Consider the following 25945-nt stretch of genomic DNA (forward strand, 5'->3'; position numbering starts at 1 on the left):
GGAGGCCACAGCTGGATATGAATTCCTTTGGGTGCAGGGGCCCCAGCTGAGCAGTTCCACTGGAAGATCAGGAAGACACAGCAGACGGAGGCTTGGGGTCCTAGGTTCCAGCCATCTGAAGCTCGCTCATTACCTGAGCCACACCTGCCAGGCTCCCCTGTGCTCCCCAGATTTTTGCAGGATCCTTCTGCAGACAGCAGCCCCAGGGAATTGTGAGGGAACAGAGGCCCCCTTAAAGGAGATGAACCCACGGATGTGTCAGGCTGAGGCATCAAGAAAACAGCAAGGGCAGATCAGCCCAGCTGGGAGCCAGGAGGTCTGAGTTCGGGCCCCAGCCAGTGTGCACTACTGTGTGGCCTCGAGCAAGTCTCCGCTATTGTCTGGCCCCCATGGGCTGTACTCCATGGTCTTCTCTAAGTTCATCCTCCCTATAGCATTCTCACTTTCTCAGTCCCAAGGCCCAGAGAGGTTCCCCCTGTTATCAAAGGTCACACAGCCACTAAGGTGGCCAAGCCAAGATTCAAACACAGGACTATCTGGCTCTCCTCAAAACTGAGGCTGCGCAGAGCCCAGGAGATAGGTTAAAGAAGGGAAAAGATCACAGAGGGATCCAGGCCAGCCTTCACCAGTGCTGCTTTTTCCATTCCTGCCTCAGCTTCACAAAGCTCCAGAGGCCCCAGGTTGCTGCCACCCCCGCCTGCTTCCCGAAACAAATTAGCATCTCATCAGAGATGCCTTTAATCTTCTCGGCCTTTTCTTCCCCACGGGCCAAGCAGTGACATTTCTGCTGCCCAGCTCTACTGATCTAAATAAGACCAAGGCCGCCAAGGCTGGCTCTGTGGGTGGAAGAGAGGAGGCTGGGGGCAGACCCTCTTGACCGCTTATCCAGGCTGGGGGAGGGAGAGGATGCGGGCAGATGCAGGTCATCCATCCATCTCTCCATCCATTTGCTCATCCAGCAGATCTTTGTTCAGCACCGTCTGTGTGCCAAGCATGGAGGTACAGCCACCAAGGCTTCAAGGTGCTAATATTCTAGTGAGGAAGACAGGGTAAATGACAGATGTAACAGATAAGTAAAGGATGCAACATGTTGCGAGGTGAAAGCTGCAAGAAATAAACAGAGCAAGTGAGGAGTACTGGAGTACAGAAGTTGATGTTGCCAATTACAAAGGGGCTGGTCCCCCCAGAACCCAGACTCTAGACTCTAAATTCCTTTGCCCAGAAAAAGGACCCCCAGGACTCCTGAAAGCAATGGATGATTGCAGGGCTGAGGCAGGGAAAATACAAGATGAGCCTTTCTTGTAGTCTCAGAAAGTAAGGAAGTGCTCAGGGTCTGAGTGGGGAAAGTTGCGAAGACACGGAAGCCAGCTGGAGAGGTCTCCCACTGGCCAAATTTGGGACAACTTGAACATCAGAAAAGAATCATGACTACAAAACTGTAGAGATCCATGTGTTCCTATTGATTCTGAAAAGAAAAAAATAAAACCTGGCTGGTTCCTTAGGGGGTGGTTAAGACACCACATCATTTTTCTGTGAACAGATACATGAAGGTAAAGAATGAAGCACATTTCCTGTGTTTCCTGTACATGCAGTGTTTTAGGAGGCCCTAATAAGGGAAAGGCATCCTTCAGAGAAGAACCACAGCAGATAAGTGCTGAAGAAATGATGGAATTGGAAAACCACCTTTTTGCAATCCTAGTGAAATAAAGGATCCGGCACTGACTCTGTGACAGAGGGACGAGGTGGACGGTCCTCGGACTCCCAGACACGTCTCCGCATCATCCAGAAACTACGTGGCATTATGGGCCCCAGATGGGACATGGAAGGAAGCCCACAGCATTCCCTGAGATGGATTCTTTCCTGCAAAATTGGACCTGAATCAAATCCAGCTTTAGCCCCAAATATCAGTTGGGAGAAAGTACAATGGGTCAGAAGAATGAATTAAATGATACCACGAGAACATTCCACAGGAAAAATGGCCTGGGTTCTCCAACAAATAATGAGAGTGGGGGGGAAAAAAAAGAAGGAAAAGGGACTGTTAGAGATTAAAAGAGACACAAGAGACTGATCAACCAAATGCGGCAAGGGACCTTACTTGAATCCTGATTTGAATAAACCGATCATGAAAAGACATTTTGGAGACAACCAGGGAAAATTGCACGAAGACTGGGTACAAGATGATATGAAGAAATTATGGTTAATTCTGTTGGGTTGCTGCTGTTGTTGTAATTAGAGTTGAGAAAAAGTCTTTATCTGTGGAGATACAGATGAAACAAAAAAAAAGGTCTGTGATTTGCCCTTAAAATGCCTCAAGGGTATTCCTGTGTTATATGTGCTATTTGGAAGTAAATGAAAATTTAAAATATAAAATAAAAATTAAAAGAGGGACTCATAAAAGACCTCACTAAAAAGGTGACATTTAGAGAAAGGGTTAAAAGAGGGAGGGTGCCTTGGTGGGCAGGGGCTGGGGGAAGAGTGTGCTCCTGAGGGAGGAGGAGCAGCGTGGGCCTGGAGGGTCCGAGGAAGGGCAGGCAATGCAGGGTCTCCTGAGGATCTGACTTTTCCTCTGAGGATGTGGGAGCTTTGCCTGGGGCTTTAACACCATCCCTCTGGCTGCTGGAGGGAGAAGGCAGGGAGGAGGGGTGTAGGGGAAGGGCACAGAACTCGGGGCTCCACAGTCATCAGGCCTCACATTATCATAAGGTTATGTCACCTGGATGCTAGAATTACAGGGGAGCTTAAAAGAACTAGTGCTGAATCAGAAACTTGGGGGGTGGCATCCAGGCAGTGGCCACTTTTTAAGCTTCCCCAGTGATTCTACGGAACACTGGGGTGGAGAGTCACTGTCACCTTGCTGCCCTATAATGAAGGTGGGAGCACTGTCATTCGGAGAAAGAAAGCGGCTGTTTCTGCTTCCCATGGCGACCGAGTGGCAGAGGAAGGATTTCCAATCAACCCCTCCACCCTTACCCATCTCCTGCTCTCCACCCTCACCAGACCCGCTCTGAGGCTCAGGAAGCAGACGAAGCAGCCCCAAGGGAGGCTAAAACCCTGCCAGGGGAAGCAGCTCATCCATCTGATGGCCAAGAAAGAAAATGCCACCAAGCGTTTTCAGTATGGGCTAGGGCGGCTGGCCGACAGGTGCACCCACAGGGCAACCTGCCAAGAAACAGGTGGCATGCCTGTTAATATTCCTGGCACTGCCTTTAAAGAGCAATAATTAGGAGCAAAAGCCTGGGCAGGCACCATTCGCAAGTACACAGATTAAATCGTGGGCCACGTGGGTGGAGGTGTCAGAAATGCCGCTACGGTCCTCGTGTGCCACGGGGCAGCAGCTCCACTGGGGCTCCTCCTCAAGCCAGGCCACAGCAGTGCCAGCCACCTCCTCCACTCTGACCCCAGGCTCCCTCCCCACACCTGCCATGTCTCAGGGAGGGGACGGCCTACTGAGGGGGTTCAGAGTCAAACAGTGCTGGATTCAAATCCCATGCTGCTTAGCCATCCCTAAAGTCAGTAAGCATAGCATCACACAGGCACCCGGTGGTGTGACATTTCATGAAAATGACACAAGTCTGGGGCCTGCAAGGGCTCCGTGCGTGGGACCTGACTTAAAATTATGTACCAGACATTTCTCTTGCAGAGCTTCAGTTTCCTCATCTGAAAAATGGGGAAAGGGGAGAAAGATGAATCACGTTAATGATGACTCTGTGACAAAGGCAGACACTGTTCCCAGCCCTGGATGCACATGAACCTTCTCCAACACCCCACCACATGGAGCCTGATTATGCTCATGAATGGGGCGATCAGGCAGGAGGCCAAGGTCATGCAGCTTGAAGCCGAGTGGGAGTCTGAATCAGGTGCTGGCCAAGCCCACCCTGGGACCCACCCTGCTATTCTAAACATAGACGCGCCTCTTGCTCAGCTCCGTGCGAGCATGTGGGTGGTGTGATTCAATACAGCAAACACGGCACACCGAGCACAAGGGGCACAGCACAGCCCACAGCCGGGCACCCGAGCTCCAGTGACCCTGGGTCTCTGTGCCAGGGGGTCTGCCCAGCATTTCTGGGGGTTGAGAGGGCTTTTCCAGGTCAGAAGTGGGAGGTGGGATCAGGCTCCTGCTCTTCTCTGGGTACCAGCCAGTGAGACCCTCATCTGGGAAATGAGGCAAGAATTAAGGGAAAGGGGCAAAGGCTGGGTCTACCCTTGGGGAGACAGTGTTACATGAGGGGTTCTTGTCCCCTCTGGCAGGTGGGTTAATTGAGAAGGGAAAAAACTAGCTCAAGGTCACAGAGTCCATTGAAAGCAGAGTCAGGGCTTGAACCCAAGTGCTGGGCTCCCAGTCGGGGCTGCTATTCTCACTTAGTAGATGTGCCTGTCAGGCCGGTGGCTGGAGTGGAGGTGAACCCCCGCCCTAACAGGGCTTCTCAGGCCCTCACAAACACAGGAAAAGGCCTCCAGCCTCCACATGGCAACAAGAACCGACCCGCACAGCTGGGCAGGACTCTGCCTCCTCTCTCCCTACCTCCCCAACAGATCCCACACCCCAAGTCCCGAAGGCCCGGAGAGGTGGGAGAGCAGGGTTGTGCCACAGGATGAGAAGGGGCTGTGTATAATTTACCCACTCTGGGCCTTGGCATCCTCAGTGTAAGTGGCCAGCAGCACAGCACTGCCTTGGGAAAGGGAAAGTGGCTGTGACAGACCCTTGCAGGGAGCTACGTCCCAGCATCGCCCTTCCTGCGGGTAGTCTGCAGGTCTGTACCTCCCACCTGGCCCATAGAAAACTGGAAGCCCACACAGAGGGGCCCTGGAGCCTGTCCTGGCCACCTCGTCACCAGCACAGCCCCCATCCTGCCATGCGTCTCACCCCCAAAACTGCCAAGCTCAAGCACAGAGAAAGGAGGGTGCCCGAGGTGACGCAGCTCACTCATAGCTTGCTAGTGGCAGGGCCATCTCTGGGTGCTGCTTCCTGTGGGTCACGGCACAGAGTCTTCTAGCCTCAGATGAAGAAAGGGAGGAGCGCATCCCAGAGGTGCCCTGAGGCTCTCAGACAGCCCAGCCTTGCTGCAGGATGGCCAATATCTGTGTGATCTTTCTCCAGGTCAGCAGGGTCAATGATCTGGAGAAAGTCCCGTGACTGGCCATTCAAACGAGCCACCATAATGTGGGAATCGGAGTCCAGCAGGAAACTAGGTGACAGACCACGAGAGCCACAGGGCCCTTAGACAAGATCACAGAGCCACATGACCACAGGGGACTGAGTGATAGCCCACAAGGCCACAGAGCTCCCAGGGATGGGGGTGCAGAGCCACACACCACAGGACTGGGCGACAGCCCACAAGGGCACACAAAATTGAAACCCTGGAGCCACAGAATGTTAGCTTCAGGAAGCCCCAGATGGTGGCTGAAGAACTGCAGGGCATTACGCTCATGGATCCATACCCACCACACTGTGGTCTGGCCACAGGCCATTAGAACCGCAGCAGAGAATGCCAGAACTACAGACAGAAGCCACAGCAGTGAGTGGAGCCAAACCACAGGTTATCAGAGTCAGGGTGGGGACAGAGCAAGGCAATCAACATCGTTGGACCTCAGACCATTCAGTGTTCAAAGGGACAGTGTAAGCCATCCGCGTTGCTCACCAAGCAAGCCATGACCCCCTAAAAGCTCCTTTTCACAGCCCCTGACCCCACCAATCTTGCCCTTAGCTCCAGAGAGCTCCAATCTTGCCCTTAACCCTGGAAAACTCCCGTTTCCATGGCTTCCAGTGAGAGATGTAGTCACATGGCCACTGAGTGACCTGGGATGATTCTCTGCCTAATCTGGGCCTCAGTTTCCCCACTGTAAAATTAGGAAGTTGGCCCTCTCTGAGGTCCTTTCTGATTATTGGAGGTGGGGTCCAATAATCAAAGGTAGGGTCAACCTCACCTCCAATAATCTGTGAAATGATCACATCACTTCTCTCCCTCTCTACAATCTTCTGTGGCTCCCAAAGGACTCACTTGAATGAATGAATGAATGTCAACTGCCCAGCCTTGAGGTATCTTTTTGCTCTTTGCCCTCAGTCCTGCCACTCGAGGCCAGCTGGAGCATTCAATGCTTCCCCTCGATTTCCCTTTCAGTTTGGGGCAGATTCTTATGCAACTCACTCAGTAGTGAGGGCAAGGCTAGGACTCAAACCCAGGACCCTTGGTTCCAAACACCCTTCCAATCTGTTCCTGAGCACTGGAAAAAATACCTACAAGGAAGGAGAGCAGGCCCCTAAGAGGAATCTTGGCTACAAGTCATTCTAAGCCCCCTGCCTCTGCAGCATGGGATTCCCACTCAGTGAGGCCAACCACCCCTCATGCCCTCCCTGGGGACCCTGCATGCCTCTCGGCTGCAGTGTCACATGGCATCCCAGGAAACATGGCATCCCAGGAGATATGGCATCCCAGGAGTCAGGAGAGACAGCACGAGGTTCAGGATGATGCCACCACTCCAGGGACAAGGAAAACCAGGGGTGATAACAAGGTCACAACACATACTGGGTACTCTTCCATTCCTCAAACAAGGACATTCATGAGGCCCTGGCAGTGGGAGCACTGAGAGAAACAGTAATGATGATGAGAGCGGTATAATCCAGTAGCATTTATTCCCAGGCCCAAAGCATTCCATAGTACCCATCATTCATTCACTTGCTCATGTGCTGGGCAGCTCTCATGCTCCAGCAGTGAATAAGGCTTCCAGCACTTACATTCTACACAGAGAGACAAACAAAGACGTGATAAATATGTAACACAACACAGGTTGAAATAAGTGCTTTGAAGAAAAATGAAGTGGTGTGAGATGGTTATGAGGTAGGGGGAGGTCTCTGTGATCAAGTCTTCACACAAATGAAGGGAATAGGGGACCCAACCATGCCCAACCATGCAGACTGCTGAGCCAGGCAAAGAACACAGCCCATGCAAAGGCCCTGGTTTGAGGCCCAGCAAGGAGGCCAGGGCTGGAGCTGAGTGATGGAGGGAGTAGCAGAAAGGACGTCAGGGGGGTCCCAGGGGCAGACCACCAAGGGCCAGGTTGGCTGCAGTGAGGACTTTGGTCTTCCTCAGAGGGAGGCGGGAGCCACGGGAGGGTGTTGAAGAGAGGAGGAAGTGATCTGACCTAGGTTTTAACAGTATCCCTGTGGCTGCAGGGGAGGGACAGACTGAGGAGGGAGTGAGGGTGGAGGTGGGAAGACCAGTGAAGAGGCCACTGCAACCATGCAACTAATAGATGCTGGGACGCAGACCAGGTCCGTAAGAGGCAGCCATGCGTGGACATGTTTTAAAGAAAAGTAGTGACTCATTATAGACACACACAGCCCTGTGAGGCCAGGAGAAGTATGTTCACTTTACAGAGGAGGAACCTGAGGCTCAGAGAGGTTAAGTCACCTGCCCAGTGTCACACAGCAAGGGAGTGTCAGAGCTGGGATTAAAATCCAGGCCGTCTGGTTCTGAGGCCTGTGCTCTCTCATTCTGTCATGAGCGTCTCCTTGGGACTCATACCTGACTCATGCGGCACAGGTCTGGGGTCTGAGATTGGAAGTGGACCATCCCCACCCCCAACACTAGTGCCAGGATCAGCTACAGAGCAAAACTGGGAAGGGGTCCAGAAGTATGCCTGTGTGGCAGGGAGAGAGAGATGGGATGGGGCCCCTGCATAGGTTGGGACAGGTGAGAGCGAGGGAAGAAGTAGCTAGGGATGTATTCCAGCTTTCTGGACCTGGATGTGGAGCGTGAGGTCAGCACACCATGAGCACTCAGCAAACAACCCCCATGGGCAGGCCGTGCAGTCAGACAACTGAGGCGCCAACCTCAGCTCTGCCTTTCACCAGCTGTGTGGCCTCCAGAGCATCACTTACCCTCTCCATGTCCTGGCTTCCTCACCTGCTCACTGTGGCTGTTGTAGGGGTAATGCAGGGAAAATGCTGGGGAAAATGCTGGCCGGGCAGCTAGCAGAGTAATCAATCCAGCTGACAGGCAGCAGCTGAGCCATCAGGATTATGGGGAGGGGCTGCAGTGACAGCCTTCCCCACTCTGCCCAGACGCCCCCACCTTGTGGGGCTTTGCCTCCCACCCACTTTCCATCTTCTGCAGTGGACTCGGGGCCTCCTTCCTGTCCCCGATTCAGGAGTGACAGCCAAGACTGAGTTGTGCCTGCTTGCCTGGAATTACGACTTCTGGGGAAGAAAATGATTAACATGGTTGCAGAAGGCTGGATTCTTAGAATCGGGCTGTGTCAGAGAAAGCTTCTGGTCCAAACTGCACCCCACCCATTTTACAGATGGGGAAACTGAGGCCAGGAGAGAGGGCACATTTTCTAAGCCACTGGATCCTTAGGGCCTGGTGCCTAGTCCGCTGCCTTGGGGGAGCCCCAGGGAGGCCTAGGGGATACAGGCAGGGCAATGGGCTTGGCCAATCAGGATTGCCAGGGCCCTGCTGGGCCACGCATTAAAGTTCTGGTTGCCGGATCGTGGGAGATCCAGGGGTCCTGGGGGAGAGACCTGGAGACATTGGGTGAGGAGACCTTGGGGAACCAGTTGTTTCCAAGCCAGTGTGGGGGTGCTGCAGTATTTTAACACCAGCCACACACATGCCAGCGCCGCTTCCTCCACCACCCCCCTCTTGCTGCAACTGGTGCAGCTCCTTCCAGCCTCAGCCTCTGTGCTGCACCCTTTATATGCGTTTTCCTCCAGAGCCTCACAAGCACCCTGTGAGGATGCATTTTTAACTTCAAGGACCACCACTTGCCAAGGGGAAGTGACCTGCCATGGTCCCACAGCTAGTTTGTGGCAGAGGCAGAAGTCGAGCCAGGTCCTGTTCTAAGCACTTTATGTATATGAACTCATTTAACTCACAAAAACCTTTGCACGAGGACTATAATTATCCCAATTTTACAGTGGAGGAAACTGAGGCTCGGAGAGGTGACATGGCTTGCTCAAGGTCACCTACTTGGCTAGTGGCAGAGCTGGGATTTGAACCCAGGCTGTCTGGCCCCAGAGCCCAAGCAAAGGAAGAGGGGTTTGTAGCAATGGGGTGAAGGTGAGAGGAAGGATGGGGGAAACATGCCCCAGAGGAGGAAGGACTTTTGAGAACAGGGGTGTCTAACGTTCACTTGTGTGTGTGATGAAATCCCCTTTGTCATCTCCTTCCTGCCAGCATCACAGAGCTATTCCTCTTTGGTCTTCAGAGCATGTGTGTCCCAGCCTGACCCCAGATCAGCATCTTGCCGACAGAGACAGCCCACCTGGGATGGCGTCGTGACCCTTACACTGAAGTAGCAGCAGGAAGTCAGAGCCAGGGGGCCGGGAGGGGAGCTGCCCCGGGCACAATGGAGGGTGTCTGGGCCAGCTGGGGCCAGGACCAGGGGTGCTGAGGCCATCAGAGCCTCAGTCAGATTAAAAGCAGAGCTATGCAAAGTGCAGCTGCAGGTCCCGTCCTGTCTTTGAACTATTTGTTGCTGGACAGTGATTGTTTCGTTTGGAAACAAACATTTGAGAACCAATGGTTAGAAACTATTACAGCAATTTCACACATAGCCACAATATCCAAGTGCCTGATCAGTGGCTTATATTTTTCATGTTTTTGTTTTTAATTTCATTTTTCAATAACTCATTGTTAGTGAATTTTTCTCAAATGTATCAGTCTCCAGTGGATAGAAAGTAAAAAGAAAATCCTGGCCTTCCCCAGATAGCCCAAGAGGCACTGCTTTTACCGGAGCTACCCAGTGGTGAGAAGCTGGCGCTCGACCTGATGTGCAATTCAACCTAAAATAAAGCTATAAGGTAAAAGTTCTGCTTTTGAAATGAAGGAAACTTTTATGTGAGCTGAAACAGATGTAACTTTTTTTAGGTCAGGGTTTCTCAACCTCAGGCAGTATTGACATTTTGGACCAGAAAATTCTTTTTGGTGGCGGGAAGCTGTCCTGTGCACTGTAGGGTGTTGGCAGCATCCCTGTCCCCTACCACTGGATACCAGTGGCACACACCCTCTCCCCACTTGTGATGACCCAAAATGTCTCCAGAGATTGCCAAATGTCCCCTGGGGAAAAAAAACCACCCCCTGTTGAGAATGGCTGGTTTGGATGTTCTGCTTTTCTGTGTGGGTGAAAGAATGTGTCTAGGAGAGTGTCTGTACGTGCAGGTGTGTGTCTGTGTGTGCCTGGGCATGTGTGTGCTTTATTCCAGGCCCACCTTCCTCACTCACATTGCCTGGCCTCAGAGGCATCTCTGTTTGCAACCCTTGTGTCACCCATTACTCTCAAGTAGTGCCCATCAGATCTCCCCTCCCTCCAGGCACGGCTGTCACTGAGGCACAGTCTATGAAGGTCGCAGTGGAAACCAGGGGACCCTCAGAGCCAGTGTCTGCACTGGATGAAGCTGCCCTCCAATGCCTCCCACCCCCCCCACCTCAGATCCCTACCCACACCACACCTCCCAAGACACTGGGGCACAGACAAGATCTCAGCAGTTGGACAGAAACCAATGCTCCCGCCAGAGAAGGGCCTCAGGCCTGAAGAATGACAGCTTGAGGTTAAGTAAAGTGGTCATCGAGAACCAGGGATAAAGAAGAAGCTGAACCGTCACCTGGCAGGGGAGCTGGAGGAACAGAAGCTCACTGTAGGGAACATGAGGGAGTACAGCTTGTTCAATCTGCACACATCTGTGCCCCAACCCTGATTCAGGGGACTCTGACTCAGAATTACCTGGGCAGGGTCCCAGGGTCTGTATTTTTAAAGCTCACCAGGTGGTGTTGATACACAGCAAGAGTTGAGAATCCCCTGGGAAGTTTGATAGAAATATAAATTCTTGGCAAAACAAAAGTAAGGAGTCTGACAGTACCAAGCATTGCTGAGGATGTAGAGCAACTGGAACTCTCAGACACTGCTGGTGGTGATGTAAAGTGGTACAGCTACTTTGGAAAAGTGTTTGACAGTATCCATTAACATTTCAAGACATGTATATTCTAAAACATATCTCAATAAAGCTGTTAAAAATATGCACATCCTATGGGCTGGTGATTCCCCCGATGGTATATACTCAACAGAAATGTATGCATTTAGGTACCAGAGACATGTTTAGGCACCAGAGTATTCACAGCAGCATTTTCCATAAGAGTCAAAAATGGAAACAAACTGAAAGTCCAACCACAGTAGAAGAGAATTCACGCAATGGAACTTTTTTTTTTCTAAAATACTCCCAGTCCATTTATTGGCCACATGAGGTGGTCGTCAAGAGACAAGGTAGAAGATTATCACAGGAAGTAGTATAATAAATGCCCAGCAGTGTGAGGGGTTCAACAGAAGTGAACAAGGCACAAGAGTTCTGTCTTCAGGAAACAGGCCAGTCCCCACATGGAGCAGGTGACTCCTGTAAGCCTGTGAGGCTCAGGGTTGTCATGTCTGGCTCTGGCCTGCTGGAGCGCATGGTCCCTGGAGCCAGCAGCCAGCTCGGTGGAGCTAAGCGTCCAGTTTGTACTTCTCGCAGAACTTGTCAGTGAAGGGGATGCAGGTGAGGAACTCACACCACTCACAGCAGACAGGATAGAAGGAGAAGAGGACCACCAGGCCAGCCAGGAGGCCCAGAAAGACCATCTGAAAGATGATGATCTGGCAGCATTTCTGGTACAGACTGAACTTGCCGAAGCTGATGTAGGGCTAGAAGGTGAAGGAGAGGAAGAGGCCACTGATGAACCCCGAAATGTGTGTAAAGTTGTCGATCCAGGGCAGCAGCCCAAAGGTGAAGAGGAAGAGCACCACAGCCAGCAGCTTGAAGAAGGCATGCCAGGGCCGCTCCAGGATCTGCCAGCTCTGGAAGAGCTCCACGAAGAGGCAGGCCAGGATGCCAAACTAAGAGCCAGACGGAACCACCTCTGCTCGGTACAGCAGGAAGATGACACTGGCCCGGTTGCCAGTGACACCACTCAGCAGGTAGATGATGGCTATGCGGTGCCACCCTGCCAGCTTCTCCAGGACCCGCAGGACGGTCATCTGGAAGCAGATGGACACCAGGCAGTGCAGGATCCTAGTGTGCAGGAAGAGGGACAGCCACAGGCAGTAGAACTGGTCAGGCACCTCAGGGTTGAGGAAAGGCGGGAGCCCACATACATCATCCATGCAGTGCACCTGAGAGCAGAGCGTGGCCTCCTCATGGAAATAGCCCCTCATGAAGTCACAGTGCTCCCGGGAGGTGATCTCACACTTGCCCTTGGTGCCAATGCAGCAGGGCCGTCCTGTGATGTCACAGTCCTTGTGGGGAAGGTTGGTATGGTTCCCAGACTGTTTTTTTGGTGCAGATCGGCCACTTGGTGATGTCTTCTGGCCACTCATGGGGGTCTTCCCAGGAGGGCTCATCACATACCCTGGGATCCTAGTGGCAGACAGAGCCAAACTGACTCTTGTGGCTGGCAAGCTCTGGGGCGCTGGAATGGATGGGCCACTTCACCCACATTGCCAGCATGAACGAGCACTCCTCCTCCGAGGTCTGCAGGCAGCCCAACCTGTTGTTGTGCATGCAGCAGGCCGAGTGCTTCTCCCGCTCGCGCCCTGCGCAAATGAAGCTGTGCACCTGCGGATCCTGGCATATGCAGGGCGAAAACTTGTCGTCCAGGTGGATGAGGGCCTCCGAGCTGGGCCCGATCCAGAAGTTCTCCTGCTGCACGTACTTGACGTTCTCGTAGACCCAGTGGTTCCACAGCACCGAGTCCACCGTTTCATGCTGTGAGAAGCCCACGGGCATGATGCCATAGATGCACAAGGCTAGAATGGTGACGAGCGAGTGCACGAAGGTGAGCCAGTAGGTGAAGAAGGGCCTGTGGCTGTCCATGTCCTCAATCTGTCGCTTGACGAAGCTGTCGATGTGCTTGTGGTAGGTGTGGATGGTGAGCGGTCCTACCTTGCTCAGCCCATACAACCACTTCTCCCGGGCGAAGAGCTTGCGCACAGGCATCGCGATGCGCTGGTTCCGCGGCGGCCCCGCGGTGCTCACCATCTCCTGTCGCAGCCGCACCTTGGGCTGCGAGGCTACGGTGTCTTCCTTCTGCTTCCGCCAGCCTCGCTCCAAAGGCAGCATCGGGTGGCTGCGCTCAAGCTCACTGCGGTCCAGGGCCCCTCCAGTGAGGTACTCCTGCTCCCGCGCCTTCTCCCAGTCCTTGAGTGCTGCCTCTGATGGGGACTCAAAAACTTCGTCCGGGTATATGGACAGCTCTTCATGGAGGATACCTTCCTGGGCAAAGAAGGATGTGTCCAGCTCATCAGGGAAATTCGTGTCCTCTGCCAGAAAGCTGGCTGGAGTGAAGCTTCGACGCTGTGCCTGGCGCAAGGTGCCATCCCTAACCGGGCAGCCTTTCATCAGTGCTGCGGCTGCATGGAAGCTCATCTTGGCCACCAACTCCCGCTTCCCGCAATGGAAGTTTACATAACAATGAAAAAGAATGCGTAACATACAACAAAACGGATGAATATCAAAAACATCATGCTGAATGAAAAGGGCTGGACAGTGAAGAATATACACTGTATTATTCCCTTGATAGGAAATTCAAGAACAGGTGAAAACAGACTTCCCTGTGCAGCGATACACATAAGGTGATAACACCATAAAGAACAGCCAGGGAATGATTTTCAAAAAAGGTCAGGAGGGTGGGTACCTCTGGGGGAGCAGGAGGGGGATGTGATTGGAGATGAGCCCATGTGGCAGGGTGGGGGGATCTTCTAAGGGGATGGCAATGCTCTGTTTCTCAACCAGGGTGGTTATAAGGGTGTTTACTTTTCATTACTCTCTACGCTGCACCTCTATGTTAAACTCACATGTACATTTTATCATTTTAAGTAAAAGAGGAGAAAAAAGACGCATCTGTGCCACTGCCCACAATGCTGATTCTTTATGTTTGGGCTCAGGCCTGGGATAAGCATTCTGAATATGCCCGCACCACCCCCAGGTGATTCCAATTCACAAGGTTCTGGGGCCACACTGGGGTCTAAGACGTCTGCTGAGCACACGTGGGGTGAGGAATCCAGAAGCCAGCCTCAAATGGGTGGATCCCACCTGTCTACCCATTGCTGGTTTTGAGTGGTGTGTGGTAACTGAGGTGGGGGCCCAGCAAGCCCCCAGCATAGCAGCCGGCCCACAGCCCACCCTCGGTTGATGCCAGTCTTCTACAGAATTGTCCTGTGGGATATTCACTTTAATAGGCACATGCTGGGCTTATAGAGGGACTCTGGACGGGAGGGTGGGAGTTCGTCGCCAGTCACTGGAATCCCATAGCCGAAGCTGGCAACCTAGAGAACCCACCCTAAAGGTCAGGCCCTTTAACAAAAGGGTGGATAGGAAGCAACTTGAGGGGCTGTCATCAGGGAGGCAGCTGGCATCTTAGGGGGCATCTTCTGAGGCCCGCCCTGTCTCCCCAGAGCTGAGGGGCGGGCTGGCAGGCGGGCAGGAGAAAAGGGGAGCTTTAGGCCCATCCTCTGTGTGAGAATTCATAGAAGATGGCAGCTGCATGGAGGCTGTGCCCCCTTATCAGCCAGGACAGGCTTGGGAAGGTGAGTCTTGACCCCACCCCATCACCACCTAAGGTGGTGATTTATTAATCACCTGCTAAGTGCAGGCAGCCATGGCCAGTGCTGGAAATGGGAGGTCCCCCCGCCCCGCAGGGCTCAGGACTGTTGTGTTATAAAAGGCAGTGAGTGGATCCGGGGTGTGGTCAGAGGGTGTAGCAGGCAGCAGCTCCAGGAGGCTGGGGGCAAGGTCTGGAGATCCGTGGGACCCCAGGCAGATAGAAGAGCCTGGGCAGGACGTGGGGTGGGCTGACAGTGAGCACAGGCTGAGCCTTCCATGCAACGGGCGTGGTTCTCAAAGCTTTCCTGCATTCACTCTGTCCATCCTCAGGACGGCACTGCGACGCGGGTGCTGTGAGTCCCATTCTACAGATGGAGAACTGGGCCGCAGAGAGGTTAAGTAACCTGCACAAGGTCACGCAGCTCATCAGCAGCTGAGGCTGGATTGGAACCCACTTCATTACGCGGCCTCACATTTGGCTTGTTTTTCCCCAATAATTGAAAGGCCAGTGAGCAAGGAGGGCAGGGAGAGGCGAGGGTGAGAGAGGCCTGGTGCTGGGCCACGCTGGGCCAGAGTGCCATGGGAAGACTTTGAACTTGATCCTCACAGCAGTGGGGAGCCACTGACCATAGAGAGGAAGTAATGATATCAGATACGCATTTTACATGTGCTCTCCTGCCACGTACAGCCTGACTGTCGGGCAACACCGGCCAGTCAACAAACATGGCCTCACTGGTGCAACATTTGCCGAGCACCTCGCAGGCACCATCTTCTCTTCAAGCCGTAGGTTCCATTTTGACCCCACTGCTAGACAGCAAGGACATCTCAAATACCAATGTATGAATTTTACCGACTTTGATGACTGTAAGGAAGCCCTGCCCTGCATGAACCCCATCAACCACTTGAACCATTGATTCATCCTCTAAAAAGCACAGTTAGGCCACTTTCAAGTTTTTCTACTTTCAGTCTTGCTTTGTTGAGATAGGTTTCATGAAGTCTTTCCTAATTAAAGTTTGTAATGAGGATTTGATTCATCAACACATTTCTTTGCTCGTAGCTCCTATACCAGTTGTAGACAACTTCTACCACTGTGGAGTTCCTTTTTTGCACATTATTTCCTTCAGCTCCAATTCTCTCCCGTCAAATTTTTGCAGAATTTAATGTTGGCATGGAGATTGGATTCGTCTGTCAATTTTTAGATCAATAACTATTTTTACTGTGCACAGTTTTAGTTGATGCCAGTTTTATTTTGTGTTGATTATTTCTACTAGTCATGTTCATGATGAATTGGATAAGAGACAAATGGTGCATGTTTCTTTCTTAGGAAACCAATCAGAAATAGAAAAATGTTTGTGAGTTAGAAAAAGAAAAGAAGACAGACAACCAAGAGAAAGAGATCCAGAAAGAGACAGAGGCTGATAGAGAGGCACAGACAGGAAGATACAGAGACAAAGCAGAGAGAGACACATACGGTGATGGTTTGGCTCCTGGCCACTCAGTGGAGTCAAATGACAGTGTCCATCCTAGTGTGCCCCATTGCCCTGCTTCCTCTCCAATCAAAAGCTGGACACTCCCACTTCCAGGAAGTTGCCTTAACCTGGAAGATCCTTTCCTTCTGGACTCAGCTCAAGGTTGCTCATTCAATTGCTCAGGACAGCTTTATCAAAATAAGATAAAAGGTCACCCAGATGGTGTCCCAGCAGACATGGCCTCTGGGAAGATACTGACCAACGGACAACAACACCCCAGGCCCAAGTAAAACCAACTCATCCCTTGGCCTAAGCCAAGTTGCTCATATGCACCCTAGGTGCATGTGAGGCTGGGGGTCCCACTTGTGAAGTATCTAGCAGGGCACTGACACACGTTGGATGCTTAAATAGTGTCCCTCTGCCCTGATGTAATCATGGTCCCCACCTCAATGGGCTGGCTAAGGATGGTGCAAATGCTCTCAGCTCTGGCTTTACTTGCAACAGAACAGTGGCCTCATCCTCACCCAGGGCCTGTGGGGTGAAGAGGACGGGAGCTTAAGGTCTCCCTGGCTCAGCCTTCAGGCTGGTGAGGGGTCCTCCTTTGCAGGACAGACCTAGACTCTGAGATTGAGCAGAGGCAGACTCTCGTTGCCCTTCTCTTCCTGCCATCTCCTCTGTGTGGAGCTCCATGTTAAAAAAGCCTCTGAGGCTGAGCCTTTGGGAAGAACTGTGGTGATCGATGAGCACTGTCATCGACGAGGGCAAGGGGAGCTTGTCTTGTGTTTCCTGAATCTTTGCAGTTGCTGCACTGCAAAGACCAAGAGCACAGAGACCTGGGTCTGAGCCTTAGCTACACCACCACCAGCTAGTGACTTTGGGCAAGTCTTGTCACCTCTCTGAGCCTCAGTTCTTCATCTGGGAAATAGGGATAATATCATGATTTATCTCATAGGGTTGTCATGAGGACTAAGGGAAGTGGTGAATATGTGGATGCTAATAAGAATTTATGAAGGGGCTGGGCACCATGGCTCATGTCTGTAATCCTAGCATGTTGGGAGGCCGAGGCGGAAGGATCACTTGAGGTCAGGAGCTCAAGACCAGCCTGGCCAACATGGTGAAATCCCGTCTCTACTAAAAATACAAAAATTAGCCAGGCGTGGTGGCAGGCACCTGTAATCCCAGCTACTCAGGAAGCTGAAACAGGAGAATCACTTGAGCCTGGGAGGCCAAGGTTGCAGTGAGCTGAGATCGTGCCACTGCATTCCAGCCTGGGCAACAGAGCAAGGCTCCATCTCAGGAAAAAAAAAAAAAAAAAAAATTTATGAAGGAATGGGTTTTGTCTCCCTTATTTGTCAGGTGAGTCAGCAGCGAGGTAGAAGAGCTGTGGTCTGAGCTGGATTATTTTCACACGTGGTGACCCAGGCCAGCTTTTTTGTTTGTTCGTTTTCTCTCTCTCTGGCCCTCAATTTCCTCTCCAATAAAGTGGACCTAAGAGTTTCTTATAAAAAGCTAAACACACACTTAGCATGCAACCCAGCAATCCCACTCCTAGGTATTTAGCCAAGAGAAAGGAAACACATATTCACATGACACTTGCATATCAGTGTTTAGGGCGGTTTTATCCACAGCACCCCAAACTAGAACCCACACAAATGCCCACCAACAAGTGGATGGATGAATGCTCTGAGGTACATCCACTCTCTAGAAGAACAAGGCACTGACACGTGCGACTACATGGGTGGGTCTCAAAACAGGCTGAGCCAAAGAGGCCAGAGACAAAAGATATCCACGCTGTGATTCAGTTTATATGAAACCCTTAAAGACAAATTGAATATATACCAACAGGAAGATCAGTGGTGGCCTGGGTCTGGTGGGAATGTTCTAATTGTACCTTGATTGGGTTGGTGGCTACACAAAAATGTATACACTTGTCAAAACGTACTAAACCGTACACTAAAAATGAGTGTGTTTTATTGTATATACATTAGACTTCAACAAAGTTATTTTTTTAAAATGTCCCTGAGACAACCTTCCTGCAAATTTTCCAGGGCTCGTGTGTGATCGGATGGGAGGACATGCCATCATGTCCTACATGACATGATGGCATGTAGGAAGTTTGTCAGGCAGGAAAGCCCTTCACAGGTGGGAGGCATTGTGGTAACTTCTATGGTTGGTACTGAAAACAGCAACCACAGCCCAACAACGCCAGTTCTACTGAGAGTCTCCCACCAAGGTGAGAATGGCACAGCCCTGGAGTCAGGCCCACCCAGGCTGGCGTTCAGTCTCCCGCCTTCACAACCCGCTCTGCCACCTGCCTGGGGAAAAGTGGCCTTCCTCCCCAAGCCTCTGTTTCTAGAATATTCCTCTCAGCTTGGCTCTGGGCTGAACACAAGATGTGCCATCAACCCTTATCAAATGTTGATTTCTCCAGTATCCCATTGACCATGAGACCAGGGCCGAGAGGAGCAGCCTCCCCGGGGCTCACAGCTCTGCAGCAGCGGAAGCAGCCAGAACCCCACATCCTTCCATGCCATTCCTGGACTGGCCTTTGGGCTGTACTCGGTGCCATATGGGGTGGGGTGATGGGGTGAGGCTGTCCATCACACGGGTAACAGGTCCCCTCTGTGGCTTTCGTGGCAGTGTATGGCAGCCTCTCCTTTCAGCACAGAGGCTGATGGCTAAGTCACCGCATGCCATGGCACTCAGAGAACTACTGTGTCCAACACAGGACTTCATGTTGGTCCCTGTGGGGCAGGGGCTGGGTCTGGTCACCTCCATACCCCAGCACCCAGAGCAGGTGCTAAGCCAACACTCATTTACAAGTGGTCCATGGAGACCACATTGTGCCAATTCCTGGTGGCCCCAGAAGGTTCTCCTCCCTCTCCCTCTGCTAAGGCCCCATGGCCTCTCCTGCCCTTCCCTGAGTGGTTTCTCCCAGGCTCAGGTGGGAAGGTGACCACACATCTTTAAATTGCCTCATGGTGTTAGATAAACACCTTTGCTTCCCTGTAATGGTTCGTTTATGCATCAACTTGGCCAGGCTGGGCTGGACTCGATGGTGCACCCCTGTAATCCCAGCACTTTAGGAAGCCGAGGTGGGAGGATAACTTGAACTCAGGAGTTCCAGACCAGCCTGGGCAACATAGTGAGACCTTGTCTCTACAAAAAAAAAAAAAAAAAAAAATTAGCCGGTGTGGTGGCCCATGCCTGAGGTTCCAACTTAAGAGACTGAGGCAGGAGGATCACTTGAGCCCAGGAGTTTGAGGCTGCAGTGAGCTGAGATCGCACCACTGTACTTCATGCACTCCAGCCTGGGCCACAAAATGAGACCCTGTCTCAAAAACAAAAAAAACAAACAAAAAACCCAAAAACCCACAACTTGACCAGGCTTTACTGCCCAGTTCTTTGGTCAAACATAGTCTGGATGTGGCTGTGAAGGTATTTTTTAGATGTGATTACATTTAAATCAACAGACTTTTGAGTAAAGCATTTTACCCTCCACAATGTGGGTGGGCCTGATGCAATCAGTAGTGAAATTAAGAGCAAAGATTGAGATTCTCTGAAGAGGAAGGAATTGTCTTCAAGGCTGCAACATAGAGACCCTGCTTGAGCCTGCCTGGGCTGCCCTACAGATTACTGACTACCAGCTCCACAATTGCATGAGCCAATTCCTTTAAATCAACCTCTCTCTCTCTGTCTCTCTGGATAGACATGATAGATGGATGGATAGATAGATGATAGATAGATGGATGGGCGGATGGGTGGATGGGTGGATAGATAGATGTTCAGATGGATGGATGGATCTATTGGTTCTCTTTCTGTGGAGAACTCTGACTAATATACTCTTGGAGCCCTACCCTCTTCATCCAAATGAACTGAGGCTCCCACAGTGGACATCAGCTGTTTCTGCCCATTCAGCATTCAGACCTCCTTTTGGTAACAGCACTCTGATTTTGCTCTGGGGAGACCCTCTCCCCCACCCCCTGTCCATGTGATTTCCTGGCTTATGGATGAGTTGGGTGAGAGCAGCATGAGAGACTGACTGCAGAGGGGGTCTCCCTCCCTGACCCTTGTCCATGTGGTTCACAGGGCTGACACTGCTTCCAAGATGGGCATAAGCCAGGTTTATCCAATCAGAGCAGTCCTTTCTCCAGGCCACAGTGACTGGCTGAGGGACAAGCACGTGACCCCACACTGTCCAATGGGAGACAGCCCCAGGACTTTTGCTGGAGCCAACTGCATGTTCTTTGTCCACTGGAAGGTAGAATGATATAAGTCTGCAGAGCCTGCCCAAAGCAAAGCCAACAGCCCAGAGAAAGAGAGAAGTGAAGGATGGGAAGACCAAGCTCTGATGTTGTCCCTTGAGCCCCTGGATGCAGCCCTTCCTGACACCAATATGAGCATTGAAGGTCTCTTTCTTACTTGGGCGAGTTGGGGTTGGGTTTCTACCACTTATAACCTAACACTGCCTGCCTGCTACTGCCTTCTTGGAAAGGCATGAAAAGGAACAGGTGGTCGTGGCTCAGCTGATAGAGTTTGGCCTGGCCTCTGTTTTGGATGTTGGTGTTTGCAAGCTTGGAAGCAGAGCTGAGGAGTGGGGCAACAGAGGAAACACTTGAGAGAGGGGAGAAGTAGTGGGAAAAGGAATCCAGCAGCAGGGCTACCAGAGAGACACGGTAGGGGAGACGAGAGAGAGATACCGGTCAGGGAGCGTGACGTGTTGCTCCTCGTATCTCAGGGACTCCTCAGGAAAGCCAGTTATACTCCCACTGCAGGGTATAAGAGTCTCACAGCTCCACTTCCACGCTAATGTGCAAACACTTGGTATTGTCAAAGTTTCTAATGTCAGCCCTCCTGGCAGGTATCCCACTGTGGTTTTAATTTCCATTTTCCTCACGTGAGAAGCTGTTCAGCACCTTTTCAAGCATTTATTGGCCGCTTGGATCACTGCTCAAGTCACTAGCCCAGTTTTCTATTGAGTTGTCTGTCTTCTTCTATAGGTGTAAAATACAGCTGCAAGGTAGGCACAGGGTGAGACCGGAGGCCACCCACAAGATTTAGGGACATCTGGATGGATCTAAAGGGGGTCTTTGCACGAATCACCATGTCTTTCTAGCTTGGATGTTTTAGGAATCTTTGACCCTCATTCCTAGATTACAGAAAGGATTAAAGCAGGAGGTCTGGAGAAGAAAGGAAGGGAGGGCCAACAGATATCTGCTTCGTGTCCAGAGCCGCTTCACCTTATTGTGCTGCAGCCACCCTTGTCTTCCCTGAACATGCCAAGCTTGTTTGCGCCTCAGGACGTTTGTATTTGTGCATGCAGTTCCTTGCAGGGCTGGCTCCTTCTCATCATTCAGGAAGTCTTCCCCGAGCATCTCAGCTAGGAGGGAGTCTCCCTCCCTCTCTATCCCCTGATTCTGCTTCATTTATTTTCACTCCATGACCTAATTAGCATGCACATCTATTTGTTGACATGTGCTTGGCTGGCTTGCCCATTAGAATTTAAGATCCATTAGGGCAAGGTCTTAGTCTCTGTCATGTTCACCGCTGGTCCTGAGGGCCTAAGGCAGTGCCTGGCACATAGTAGCTGCTCAGTAAACATGTGTTGAGTGAATGAGTGAACAAGTCTTAACAACAACCCTGTTAGGTAGACACTGACCTATGTATTCATTTCCCAGATAAAGACACTGAGACTCAGAGCAAGTGGCTGAGCAGGAGTGGAACCCAGGTGTTTCTCACTCCATAGGTTGTCATTGCTCCCCTACCCTCTTTAGCTTTCTTTCAGCTCTGGGGGTGGCAGTTCCATGAATTCTTACCCATCTTATGACTGGATTTCCTGGCTCGTGGATGAGTTGGCTAAGAGCAGCAGGAGAGAATGACTGTAGTTGGGGGGATTTTGGGGTCTGGGAGCCCTGTGATGAGGCCAGTGCATGAACCGGATGCAGGGCAAGTTTACAAACCTAGGCCCACCTCAGTGGTCAAACCATCACACGAGATGTCTTGAGAGATGTCCTGAAAGCCTCCTAGTCCAACCCCCAGCCAGAACAGGAACCCTTTTGACAGCAACCTTGATGGGGGCCCACTACCTTCCAGGGAAGTCCAGTCCAGTCTTGCCCAGCTCCAAGGGGAGCAAAAGCTACTGAGGCCTTCCTTGACCAGAGCTCAGCTGGCAGGCCGGGAGGCTGGGAGGCCGGGAGGCCGGGAGGCCGGGAGGCCGAGAGGGAAAGCCCAGCACCTCCTAACTGGGAATTCTGAGCACTGCTGGATGTGTGGCAAGAAATTAGGTTAAAGGAAGAATAATCAGCTCATTAACCCCCTTGCCAGACTCCACATGCTCACAGAGGCCTGCTTCTAAGCTATGCTGCTGACTGTCACTGCCTGCCGGGATCCGGGTGGAGTGGTACAAGTGAGATATTTTATTTATGTGTCATGCATATTTATTAGGAAGAGGTAAATAAATTAGCTGTCTGCCATCTGCAACCACCAGTGTACGCCAGGTTCCTTCCCTCCTCCTCCACCTTGGGAGGGGCCACACCAGCAAAGCCCAAAACTTGTGAAAAGGAGGGTCTCCTTTCTAGTCAGATTTCCTCCATAGTTTGAGCAGCCCTAGAATTAGAATTTTTCCAAGAGGAAATGGATGCCAGTTGCTATCCTAGGCCACTTGCCAATATCTGATCTTCCCAGCAACCCTGAAAGGTGGGCATATTGCCATCCGCATTTTATAGACAAAGACACTGTGGCTCAGAGAGGTCAGGTCACTTGCACAGGGTCACACAGTAGGTGAGGGGAGTAGTTCAGCTCAAGTCACAGAGGCCCAGGGACTTCTGTGACAAGCCGAAGAGAAAGGCTGGACCAGGAGGTGACTGCATTCTTGCTCTGACACCAGTTGCTGTGGGGTCCAGGCCGGTCCCATAACTCTCTTGGCCCTTCTCTATTGAAAGGGAAAATAAAACACAACAGAACAGACTCCACGTGGGGCTGTGTGGAGAATCAAGTCACCATTCATCCAAGTCCTGGGTGTCCTTCAAGCCCACTGTGGAGGCTCCTGACTCTGTGAAGGGGCCACACGACCCCCATCGCTGCCCCAGGCTTGCTGCGTGACTCTGCGCATATCAGTGGACCTCTTGGAGCCTCAGTTTTCTCCTCTGTAACATGGAAAAACAACTTGCGGGGAAGGGGTGCTGGCTACAAGGAAGAGGATTTCGCCGTGTGGAAATCCTTGTAAAACACGTGTCCAGTGGGAGGTGGGCAGCAGGCTGGGACCGCGGACTATGGGCGGAGGAGGGGCTCCAGAATGCCCAGTGGTGCTGCAGGGCCCAGAGAGGGGCCATGACTTGCCCAGGCTCACACAGCAAATAGAGCTGTTGGGAGCCCTAAAACACCTGCCTCTCAGACTGCAGAGAAGGATCCCAGAGCACTGAGCCTAGATCTGAATCTTTTATGAAGCACCCATACATCTCCCCTGGAATCACTCCTGCCCACAGCCCATAGACCCTGCCTCACTGCCTCGCTGCCTGTGCCTCCCTACAGGGTCTTTTCATTAAATTAAGTGCAGAATCCAATGCAACTGCTGTTGATTTTCCCCAAGGGGCCACCTGCCACCTCTTTCCAGGATGCCTGCAGGGCCAGGACTGAGGCAAGGCACTCACACACCCCCAAACAAATATTATGGAGTTGTTTTTTGTTGTGGTTTTTTGAGATGGAGTCTCGCTCTGTTGCTGAGGCTGGAGTGGAGTCTCGCTCTGTTGCCAAGGCTGGAGTGCAATGGCACGATCTCAGCTCACTGCAACCTTCGCCTCCCGGGTTCAAACGATTCTCCTGTCTGTCTCCCGAGTAGCCGGGACTACACTCACCCGCCACCATGCCCAGCTAATTTTTGTATTTTTAGTAGAGATGAGGTTTCACCATATTGACCAGGCAGATCTTGAACTCCTGACCTCATGATGCGCCTGCCTCGGCCTCCCAAAGTGCTGGGATTACAGGCGTGAGCCACCACGCCCGGCCATATTATGGAGATTTCAGCATAAAATATTATTTTTAAAGGTGTTTGATTTAATATAGTTGAACCTGATGTTAGTGAGCCCCCATGGGGCCCACACAGCCTCCATATAGCTCTGGGAGGTAGAATTGGCCCATTTTACACGTAAAGGGCAGTTCAGAGCAGACACAGGCCCATTAGGCCCCCACTTCTGGGACCGAGGCAGCTGGAGGGGAAAGGGACTACAGCTGGGCAGAGCCACCTTGTCCTAGGGTGACTGTCAGAGGAAACACGTGTGAGCTGCAAGGAGGCAGGCTAGGCTTAAAGGAGACCAGAGAGCAGCTCCAGTGAACTCTGCACAGCGAGTAAACCTCAGCCCCCCAGCTTCCTTCAGGAGGAATATACACAGCTAGCTCAACCAAGCACCCACCGCATACCAGGCACTGACTGTCACACTGGCTCATTTAACTCTCACCACCTCTCCAGCAGAAAGGTACCATTTTTATTCCATTTTACAGATGAGGAAGTGGAGGGTCCCTTCAGCCTAAAGACGACAGAGTCAGAGGGGACAGCAGGTGCAAGGTCTCAGGAATGAGAAATCAGGTCCCACGTCAGCCCCCCAGCTTAAAGCACAGCAAAGGTTTCCCATAATGCTCAGAAGAAACCCAAATTCCTTCCATCGGCCTGGCACCTCGGCTGAGCTCTCTGCCCTTACCCCATTTCACTCTCCAGCTTTCTCACAGCATGGCAACCACACTGGCCTCCGTTCTTCAAACACACCAGGCACACTCTTGCCCCAGGGTCTTTGCTCCTGCGGTTCCCTCTACCTGGACCACTTTTCTTCCAGGTCTTCCCTTGGTTAGGCCCCACACAAATGTCACCTCCTCTAGAAGGCCCTCCCTGACTACCCCATCAACTTCTATCATTCATCCCCTTGCCCTGTCCTCCAAACAGCACTTCTTCCCCCAGTGAATTCTTACTTATTTGTCCCGTTTCTGGTCCATCTTCTCTGCTCCACAAGGACAAAGACTCAGTCTCATTCACTACTGTACCCCAGCACTTAGTGACTGGCATGAGCGAGTTAAACAGTTGTAGAATGACTGAAAGAAGAAAAAAGGAATCCGCCTGCAGGGCTGGGTGCCAGGGCCAGGAGGCAGGCAGGAGAGGCAGCAAATGCCTAGGTTCGGGCGATGGTGACAACAGCCCTGCCCTCCCCCTGGAGGCCAGTTCCCTGAATCAAAGGTGCTGGGGTTAGGGGCACTTTCCAGAGGAAGTGGGGAGGCCCCATGGAATGTGGAGAAGGATAAATGGCCTAGAACATGAGGAATAGCCATACTCCAGGAGATTATGCGGCCCTTAAAAATGACAAGTGTAGGACTTATGCCTGTAATTCCAGCACTTTGGGAGGCTGAGGCGGGCAAATAGCCTGAGGTCAGGAGTTCGAGACCGGCCTGGCCTTCATGATGAAACCCCGTCTCTACCAAAAATACAAAAATTAGGCATGGTGTTGGGCGCCTGTAATCCCAGCTACTCGGGGGGCTGAGGCACGAGAATTGCTTGAACCCGGAAGGTGGAGGTTGCAGTGAGCCAAGATCATGCCACTGTGCTCCAGCCTGGGTGACAGAGTGAGACTCCATATAAAAAAAAAAAAAAGTCTACCAAGCAAACTCAAAAGAAACTACTGCAAACCTATACTAAAGGACTCAGTAAACTGACAGATTACAAAAGAAAATGCAGAAACAGCCATCTACCAACAATATTGAGTTAGAAGACAGAATAAGAAAAGATCCCACTGAAAATAATACCAAAGGTTTTTAAAATTTAAAGTGGAATCCTCTCCCTCCCCCTCCCCCTCCCCTCCCCCTCCCCTCCCCCTCCCCCTCCACCTCTCCCCTTTCTTGGGTCTCCCTCTCCTTCTTTTTTCGGTCT

General features: G+C 51.8%; 1 protein-coding gene and 1 pseudogene across 5 annotated transcripts in view; both read right to left on the bottom strand.

Annotated features, from left to right (window-relative positions):
* GRIP2 (glutamate receptor interacting protein 2) overlaps window positions 1-25945 on the bottom strand; it is a 113894-nt gene that overhangs the window by 69924 nt on the left and 18025 nt on the right. The gene's annotated exons all lie outside the window — the stretch shown is intronic.
* LOC100446046 (inactive rhomboid protein 1-like) lies at window positions 11413-25860 on the bottom strand (annotated as a pseudogene).

The sequence above is a fragment of the Pongo abelii genome, chromosome 2, assembly GCF_028885655.2.
Source record: "Pongo abelii isolate AG06213 chromosome 2, NHGRI_mPonAbe1-v2.0_pri, whole genome shotgun sequence".
Lineage (NCBI taxonomy): Eukaryota > Metazoa > Chordata > Mammalia > Primates > Hominidae > Pongo > Pongo abelii.